Source organism: Rhopalosiphum padi, unplaced genomic scaffold, assembly GCF_020882245.1.
Source record: "Rhopalosiphum padi isolate XX-2018 unplaced genomic scaffold, ASM2088224v1 scaffold1, whole genome shotgun sequence".
NCBI classification, from domain to species: domain Eukaryota; kingdom Metazoa; phylum Arthropoda; class Insecta; order Hemiptera; family Aphididae; genus Rhopalosiphum; species Rhopalosiphum padi.
In genome coordinates this window covers 9,424,858-9,435,652 of record NW_026869996.1, presented here as the reverse complement: position 1 = coordinate 9,435,652, position 10,795 = coordinate 9,424,858, and the positions used below count along the sequence as shown (strand labels likewise).

At 22.3% G+C, this 10,795-nt stretch overlaps 1 long non-coding RNA gene across 1 annotated transcript in view; it reads left to right on the top strand.

Moving 5' to 3' along the window:
* The first annotated feature begins 131 nt into the window (after window positions 1–131).
* Window positions 132–10,795, top strand: part of LOC132931369 (uncharacterized) — a 164,298-nt gene continuing 153,634 nt past the window's right edge. Inside the window, exons 1-6 of the long non-coding RNA XR_009662537.1 lie at window positions 132–234; window positions 528–656; window positions 4,631–4,759; window positions 5,051–5,178; window positions 9,139–9,268; window positions 9,560–9,687. This is a non-coding gene — a long non-coding RNA (uncharacterized LOC132931369). The remainder of the gene's footprint in view (window positions 235–527; window positions 657–4,630; window positions 4,760–5,050; window positions 5,179–9,138; window positions 9,269–9,559; window positions 9,688–10,795) is intronic.

Genomic DNA, 10,795 nt, shown 5'->3' with positions numbered 1-10,795 from the left:
TTTACTAGTTATCATATAAACATTTTTCGTTCTAATTATGGTGTGTAAGTAGTAACTTTATTTACTACAATTATACGCATATTTAACTGACTACAATATTTTCAGATTGCAATACAGCAGACAATGAAAGCCATGGTGAGACATGAATTCACGATTCTATCAGTTTGGGAAATATAAACATCCTACGATGACAAGGACTAGAAAATACTGATAATAATAATTGTTTTATTCAACGTACGTTTAGAGCTTATAATTGAATATAATTGATAGTAAAATAATAGTAATGTAACAAAATGTTAATGTCATGAAATCCTGACAATAGGATTAAGTAAATGATTCTTATTTACTATAATTAACTTTCATTCAATTCATTTAACTTGATACTTCATAAACACTAACAAAACATGATTTTATATGATTATTTTGACGAATATCAAAATTTCATGTTTTTAAACTGCTTATGAAGCACTAAGTTATCGAGTCATTCTCCAATTATTATATATATTTAACTGATTAAATTTTTTTAGATGGCAATACAGCAGATGACTCAAGGAATGCTGAGACATTTATTCATATGCATACAACTTTGGAAAAGTAATGAACATCCAATGTTGAAAATGAACTAAAAGATACTGATTATAAAGAATTAATGCAATGTACGTGTAAACGGTTATTGGCTGTAGTTGATAGAAAATTAATAGCAATGTATCTAAAAGTTACTCATATGCTTCCCTGTCCATAATATTAATTAAATTATTTTAATTTACCATTATCAACTAGCATACAATTCATTTAAGCAGATAATTCATAAACAAAATAAAACACGATTTTATACGAGAATTTTGACTAATATTAAATATTTATGTTTTAAAACTGTTTACAAAATACACAATTCTCAAGTTAATCTCTTGAAACCTTGACCACTATATTAAGAAAATGATTCTAATTTTTTAATATTAACTTGCATACATTTCATTTAAGCAGATACTTCATAAACACTATAAAACATGATTTTATATGATAATTTTGATGAATATTAAATATTTATATTTAGAACTGCTTATAAAACACACAATTCTCAAGTTTATCTCTTGAAACCTGGACCACTATATTAAGAAAATGATTCTTATTTATTATTATTAACTTGCATACATTTCATTTAACCTTATACTTCATAAACACTATAAAACATGATTTTATATGATAATTTTGACGAATATTAATTATTTATGTATTGAATTGTTTATTAAACTCACAATTCTCAAGTTAATCTCTTGAAACCTGGACCACTGTATTAAGAAAATGATTCTAATTTATTATTATTAACTTGCATACATTTCATTTAAACCTTATACTTCATAAACACTATAAAACATGATTTTATATGATTATTTGACAAATATTAAATATTTATATTTAGAAACTGCTTATAAAACAAACAATTTTAAAGTTTATATCTTGAAACCTGTACCACTAATATTAAGAAAATGATTCTAATTTATTATTATTAACTTGCATACATTTCATATAACCCTTATACTTCATAAACACTATAAAACATGATTTTATATGTTAATTTTGACGAATATTAATTATTTATGTATTGAATTGTTTTATTAAACTCACAATTCTCAAGTTAATCTCTTGAAACCTGAACCACTGTATTAAGAAAATGATTCTAATTTATTATTATTAACTTGCATACATTTCATTTAACTTATACTTCATAAACACTATAAAACATGATTTTATATGATAATTTTGATGAATTTTAAATATTTATAATTAGAACTGCTTATATAAACACACAATTCTCAAGTTATTCTCTTGAAACCTAAACCACTATAATAAGAAAATGATTCTAATTTTTTATTATTAACTTGCATACATTTCATTTAAGGCAGATACTTCATAAACACTATAAAACATGATTTTATATGATAATTTTGATGAATATTAAATATTTATATTTAGAAACTGCTTATAAAACACACAATTCTCAAGTTTATCTCTTGAAACCTGGAACCACTATATTAAGAATATGATTCTAATTTATTATTATTAACTTGCATACATTTCATTTAAGCAGATACTTCATAAACACTATAAAACATGATTTTATATGATAATTTTGACGAATATTAATTAATTTATTGGATTGAATTGTTTATTAAACTCACAATTCTCAAGTTAATCTCTTGAAACCTGGACCACTGTATTAAGAAAATGATTCTTATTTATTATTATAACTTGCATACATTTCAATTTAACCTTATACTTCATAAACACTATAAAACATGATTTTATATGATTATTTTGACGAAATATTAAATATTTATATTTAGAACTGCTTATAAAACAAACAATTTAAAGTTTATATCTTGAAACCTGTACCACTATATTAAGAAAATGATTCTAATTTATTATTATTAACTTGCATACATTTCATATAACCTTATTACTTCATAAACACTTATAAATATGATTTTATATGTTAATTTTGACGAATATTAAATATTTATGTATTGAATTGTTTATTAAACTCACAATTCTCAAGTTAATCTCTTGAAACCTGAACCACTGTATTAAGAAAAATGATTCTAATTTATTATTATTAACTTGCATACATTTCATTTAACCTTATACTTCATAAACACTATAAAACATGATTTTATATGATAATTTTGATGAATTTTAAATAATTTATAATTAGAACTGCTTATAAAACACACAATTCTCAAGTTATTCTCTTGAAACCTAAACCACTATATTAAGAAAATGATTCTAATTTTTTATTATTAACTTGCATACATTTCATTTAAGCAGATACTTCATAAACACTATAAAACATGATTTTATATGATAATTTTGATGAATATTAAATATTTATATTTAGAACTGCTTATAAAACACACAATTCTCAAGTTTATCTCTTGAAACCTGGACCACTATATTAAGAAAATGATTCTTATTTATTATTATTAACTTGCATACATTTCATTTAAGCAGATACTTCATAAACACTATAAAACTTGATTTTATATGATTATTTTGACGAATATTAAATATTTATATTTAGAACTGCTTATAAAACACACAATTCTCAAGTTAATATCTTGAAACCTGTACCACAATATTAAGAAAATGATTCTAATTTATTATTATTAACTTGCATACATTTCATTTAACCTTATACTTCATAAACACTATAAAACATGATTTTATATGATAATTTTGATGAATTTTAAATATTTATAATTAGAACTGCTTATAAAACACACAATTCTCAAGTTATTCTCTTGAAACCTAAACCACTATATTAAGAAAATGATTCTAATTTTTTATTATTAACTTGCATACATTTCATTTAAGCAGATACTTCATAAACACTATAAAACATGATTTTATATGATAATTTTGATGAATATTAAATATTTATATTTAGAACTGCTTATAAAACACACAATTCTCAAGTTTATCTCTTGAAACCTGGACCACTATATTAAGAAAATGATTCTAATTTATTATTATTAACTTGCATACATTTCATTTAACCTTATACTTCATAAACACTATAAAACATGATTTTATATGATAATTTTGACGAATAGTAATTATTCATGTTTTTAACTGCTTATAAAGCACTGAGTTCTCGAGTCATTCTCCAATCATTACATATATTTAACTGAATAAATTTTTTTAGATGGAAATACAGCAGGTCACTCAAGGGATGCTGAAACATTAATTTCTATTCATACAACTTTGAGAAAGTATGAACATCCAATTTTGAAAATGAACTAACAAATACTGTTTATAATGAATTTATGCAATTTACATTTAATGGTTAATGAATATAATTTATAGAATATTAATTGTAGTGATACAATAGAGATTTGTTAACAAAGTGAATAAATGATTATTAAACACCTGAGAACTTTTAATTTTCATTCTTAAAATTTGTCTTAGGTATACAAATCATTTTATTTGTATTACATTTATATGATAATTTTGTTGAATATAACAAATTCATACATTTAACAGCTTAAAAAATATTATATTCTCAAGTACGTTTTTTGAAACCTTGACTGCTATACAATGAAAATTATTCCATTTTATCATTTATAACTATCATATGTTTTGTTTAACTAGATATTTTTACTTCAAAAGAACTTTAACAAATTATTTTATATGTTAATTTCGACGAATTAAACAATTCATATTATTTTTCATATTGAATAGAAGAAAATTTAAGTTATTGTTCGAGTGTATTATTTAATTACATTTATTTTACATTCAAATTCAACAAAATGATTTGGTAGATTTGTACTATCTTTTATAGCTTATCATAATTATTATTTCTTATCATCTGTTATATGATTATATTTCATATCACCTTGCTGTTTTACAATCGTATTTGCATTTAAGTTTTAACTGAAAATTGTTTTTAAATATTTTGTATTAAGAATAAAGTTGTTCAGATAATTATTGTTTGATTGTTTCCGTTACTGACTTATTCAGTATTTTCCAAGTACTAGTTATCATATAAACATTTTCGTTCTAATTATGGTGTGTAGTAGTAACTTTATTTACTACAATTATACGCATATTTAACTGACTACAATATTTTCAGATTGCAATACAGCAGACAATGAAAGCCATGGTGAGACATGAATTCACGATTCTATCAGTTTGGAAAATATAAACATCCTACGATGACAAGGACTAGAAAATACTGATAATAATAATTGTTTTATTCAACGTACGTTTAGAGCTTATAATTGAATATAATTGATAGAAAATTAATAGTAATGTAACAAAATGTTAATGTCATGAAATCCTGACAATAGGATTAAGTAAATGATTCTTATTTACTATAATTAACTTTCATTCAATTCATTTAACTTGATACTTCATAAACACTAAAAAACATGATTTTATATGATTATTTTGACGAATATCAAAATTTCATGTTTTAAACTGCTTATGAAGCACTAAGTTATCGAGTCATTCTCCAATTATTATATATATTTAACTGATTAAATTTTTTTAGATGGCAATACAGCAGATGACTCAAGGAATGCTGAGACATTTATTCATATGCATACAACTTTGGAAAAGTATGAACATCCAATGTTGAAAATGAACTAAAAGATACTGATTATAAAGAATTAATGCAATGTACGTGTAACGGTTATTGGCTGTAGTTGATAGAAAATTAATAGCAATGTATCTAAAAGTTACTCAAATGCTTCCCTGTCCATAATATTAATTAAATTATTTTAATTTACCATTATCAACTAGCATACAATTCATTTAAGCAGATAATTCATAAACAAAATAAAACACGATTTTATACGATAATTTTGACTAATATTAAATATTTATGTTTTAAAACTGTTTACAAAATACACAATTCTCAAGTTAATCTCTTGAAACCTTGACCACTATATTAAGAAAATGATTCTAATTTTTTATTATTAACTTGCATACATTTCATTTAAGCAGATACTTCATAAACACTATAAAACATGATTTTATATGATAATTTTGATGAATATTAAATATTTATATTTAGAACTGCTTATAAAACACACAATTCTCAAGTTTATCTCTTGAAACCTGGACCACTATATTAAGAAAATGATTCTTATTTATTATTATTAACTTGCATACATTTCATTTAACCTTATACTTCATAAACACTATAAAACATGATTTTATATGATAATTTTGACGAATATTAATTATTTATGTATTGAATTGTTTATTAAACTCACAATTCTCAAGTTAATCTCTTGAAACCTGGACCACTGTATTAAGAAAATGATTCTAATTTATTATTATTAACTTGCATACATTTCATTTAACCTTATACTTCATAAACACTATAAAACATGATTTTATATGATTATTTTGACAAATATTAAATATTTATATTTAGAACTGCTTATAAAACAAACAATTTTAAAGTTTATATCTTGAAACCTGTACCACTATATTAAGAAAATGATTCTAATTTATTATTATTAACTTGCATACATTTCATATAACCTTATACTTCATAAACACTATAAAACATGATTTTATATGTTAATTTTGACGAATATTAATTATTTATGTATTGAATTGTTTATTAAACTCACAATTCTCAAGTTAATCTCTTGAAACCTGAACCACTGTATTAAGAAAATGATTCTAATTTATTATTATTAACTTGCATACATTTCATTTAACCTTATACTTCATAAACACTATAAAACATGATTTTATATGATAATTTTGATGAATTTTAAATATTTATAATTAGAACTGCTTATAAAACACACAATTCTCAAGTTATTCTCTTGAAACCTAAACCACTATATTAAGAAAATGATTCTAATTTTTTATTATTAACTTGCATACATTTCATTTAAGCAGATACTTCATAAACACTATAAAACATGATTTTATATGATAATTTTGATGAATATTAAATATTTATATTTAGAACTGCTTATAAAACACACAATTCTCAAGTTTATCTCTTGAAACCTGGACCACTATATTAAGAAAATGATTCTAATTTATTATTATTAACTTGCATACATTTCATTTAAGCAGATACTTCATAAACACTATAAAACATGATTTTATATGATAATTTTGACGAATATTAATTATTTATGTATTGAATTGTTTATTAAACTCACAATTCTCAAGTTAATCTCTTGAAACCTGGACCACTGTATTAAGAAAATGATTCTTATTTATTATTATTAACTTGCATACATTTCATTTAACCTTATACTTCATAAACACTATAAAACATGATTTTATATGATTATTTTGACGAATATTAAATATTTATATTTAGAACTGCTTATAAAACAAACAATTTTAAAGTTTATATCTTGAAACCTGTACCACTATATTAAGAAAATGATTCTAATTTATTATTATTAACTTGCATACATTTCATATAACCTTATACTTCATAAACACTATAAATATGATTTTATATGTTAATTTTGACGAATATTAATTATTTATGTATTGAATTGTTTATTAAACTCACAATTCTCAAGTTAATCTCTTGAAACCTGAACCACTGTATTAAGAAAATGATTCTAATTTATTATTATTAACTTGCATACATTTCATTTAACCTTATACTTCATAAACACTATAAAACATGATTTTATATGATAATTTTGATGAATTTTAAATATTTATAATTAGAACTGCTTATAAAACACACAATTCTCAAGTTATTCTCTTGAAACCTAAACCACTATATTAAGAAAATGATTCTAATTTTTTATTATTAACTTGCATACATTTCATTTAAGCAGATACTTCATAAACACTATAAAACATGATTTTATATGATAATTTTGATGAATATTAAATATTTATATTTAGAACTGCTTATAAAACACACAATTCTCAAGTTTATCTCTTGAAACCTGGACCACTATATTAAGAAAATGATTCTTATTTATTATTATTAACTTGCATACATTTCATTTAACCTTATACTTCATAAACACTATAAAACATGATTTTATATGATAATTTTGATGAATATTAATTATTTATGTATTGAATTGTTTATTAAACTCACAATTCTCAAGTTAATCTCTTGAAACCTGAACCACTGTATTAAGAAAATGATTCTAATTTATTATTATTAACTTGCATACATTTCATTTAACCTTATACTTCATAAACACTATAAAACATGATTTTATATGATAATTTTGATGAATTTTAAATATTTATAATTAGAACTGCTTATAAAACACACAATTCTCAAGTTATTCTCTTGAAACCTAAACCACTATATTAAGAAAATGATTCTAATTTTTTATTATTAACTTGCATACATTTCATTTAAGCAGATACTTCATAAACACTATAAAACATGATTTTATATGATAATTTTGATGAATATTAAATATTTATATTTAGAACTGCTTATAAAACACACAATTCTCAAGTTTATCTCTTGAAACCTGGACCACTATATTAAGAAAATGATTCTAATTTATTATTATTAACTTGCATACATTTCATTTAACCTTATACTTCATAAACACTATAAAACATGATTTTATATGATAATTTTGACGAATAGTAATTATTCATGTTTTTAACTGCTTATAAAGCACTGAGTTCTCGAGTCATTCTCCAATCATTACATATATTTAACTGAATAAATTTTTTTAGATGGAAATACAGCAGGTCACTCAAGGGATGCTGAAACATTAATTTCTATTCATACAACTTTGAGAAAGTATGAACATCCAATTTTGAAAATGAACTAACAAATACTGTTTATAATGAATTTATGCAATTTACATTTAATGGTTATTGAATATAATTTATAGAATATTAATTGTAGTGATACAATAGAGATTTGTTAACAAAGTGAATAAATGATTATTAAACACCTGAGAACTTTTAATTTTCATTCTTAAAATTTGTCTTAGGTATACAAATCATTTTATTTGTATTACATTTATATGATAATTTTGTTGAATATAACAAATTCATACATTTAACAGCTTAAAAAATATTATATTCTCAAGTACGTTTTTTGAAACCTTGACTGCTATACAATGAAAATTATTCCATTTTATCATTTATAACTATCATATGTTTTGTTTAACTAGATATTTTTACTTCAAAAGAACTTTAACAAATTATTTTATATGTTAATTTCGACGAATTAAACAATTCATATTATTTTTCATATTGAATAGAAGAAAATTTAAGTTATTGTTCGAGTGTATTATTTAATTACATTTATTTTACATTCAAATTCAACAAAATGATTTGGTAGATTTGTACTATCTTTTATAGCTTATCATAATTATTATTTCTTATCATCTGTTATATGATTATATTTCATATCACCTTGCTGTTTTACAATCGTATTTGCATTTAAGTTTTAACTGAAAATTGTTTTTAAATATTTTGTATTAAGAATAAAGTTGTTCAGATAATTATTGTTTGATTGTTTCCGTTACTGACTTATTCAGTATTTTCCAAGTACTAGTTATCATATAAACATTTTCGTTCTAATTATGGTGTGTAGTAGTGACTTTATTTACTACAATTATACGCATATTTAACTGACTACAATATTTTCAGATTGCAATACAGCAGACAATGAAAGCCATGGTGAGACATGAATTCGCGATTCTATCAGTTTGGAAAATATAAACATCCTACGATGACAATGGACTAGAAGATACTGATAATAATAATTGTTTTATTCAACGTACGTTTAGAGCTTATAATTGAATATAATTGATAGAAAATTAATAGTAATGTAACAAAATGTTAATGTCATGAAATCCTGACAATAGGATTAAGTAAATGATTCTTATTTACTATAATTAACTTTCATTCAATTCATTTAACTTGATACTTCATAAACACTAAAAAACATGATTTTATATGATTATTTTGACGAATATCAAAAATTCATGTTTTAAACTGCTTATGAAGCACTAAGTTATCGAGTCATTCTCCAATTATTATATATATTTAACTGATTAAATTTTTTTAGATGGCAATACAGCAGATGACTCAAGGAATGCTGAGACATTTATTCATATGCATACAACTTTGGAAAAGTATGAACATCCAATGTTGAAAATGAACTAAAAGATACTGATTATAAAGAATTAATGCAATGTACGTGTAACGGTTATTGGCTGTAGTTGATAGAAAATTAATAGCAATGTATCTAAAAGTTACTCAAATGCTTCCCTGTCCATAATATTAATTAAATTATTTTAATTTACCATTATCAACTAGCATACATTTCATTTAAGCAGATAATTCATAAACAAAATAAAACACGATTTTATACGATAATTTTGACTAATATTAAATATTTATGTTTTAAAACTGCTTACAAAATACACAATTCTCAAGTTAATCTCTTGAAACCTGGACCACTATATTAAGAAAATGATTCTAATTTTTTATTATTAACTTGCATGCATTTCATTTAAGCAGATACTTCATAAACACTATAAAACATGATTTTATATGATTATTTTGAAGAATATTAAATATTTATGTTTTTAACTGCTTATAAAACCCACAATTCTCAAGTTAATATCTTGAAACCTGTACCACAATATTAAGAAAATGATTCTAATTTTTTATTATTAACTTGCATACATTTCATTTAAGCAGATACTTCATAAACACTATAAAACTTGATTTTATATGATTATTTTGACGAATATTAAATATTTATATTTAGAACTGCTTATAAAACACACAATTCTCAAGTTAATCTCTTGAAACCTGGACCACTGTATTAAGAAAATGATTCTTATTTATTATTATTAACTTGCATACATTTCATTTAACCTTATACTTCATAAACACTATAAAACATGATTTTATATGATAATTTTGATGAATATTAATTATTTATGTATTGAATTGTTTATTAAACTCACAATTCTCAAGTTAATCTCTTGAAACCTGAACCACTGTATTAAGAAAATGATTCTAATTTATTATTATTAACTTGCATACATTTCATTTAACCTTATACTTCATAAACACTATAAAACATGATTTTATATGATAATTTTGATGAATTTTAAATATTTATAATTAGAACTGCTTATAAAACACACAATTCTCAAGTTATTCTCTTGAAACCTAAACCACTATATTAAGAAAATGATTCTAATTTTTTATTATTAACTTGCATACATTTCATTTAAGCAGATACTTCATAAACACTATAAAACATGATTTTATATGATAATTTTGATGA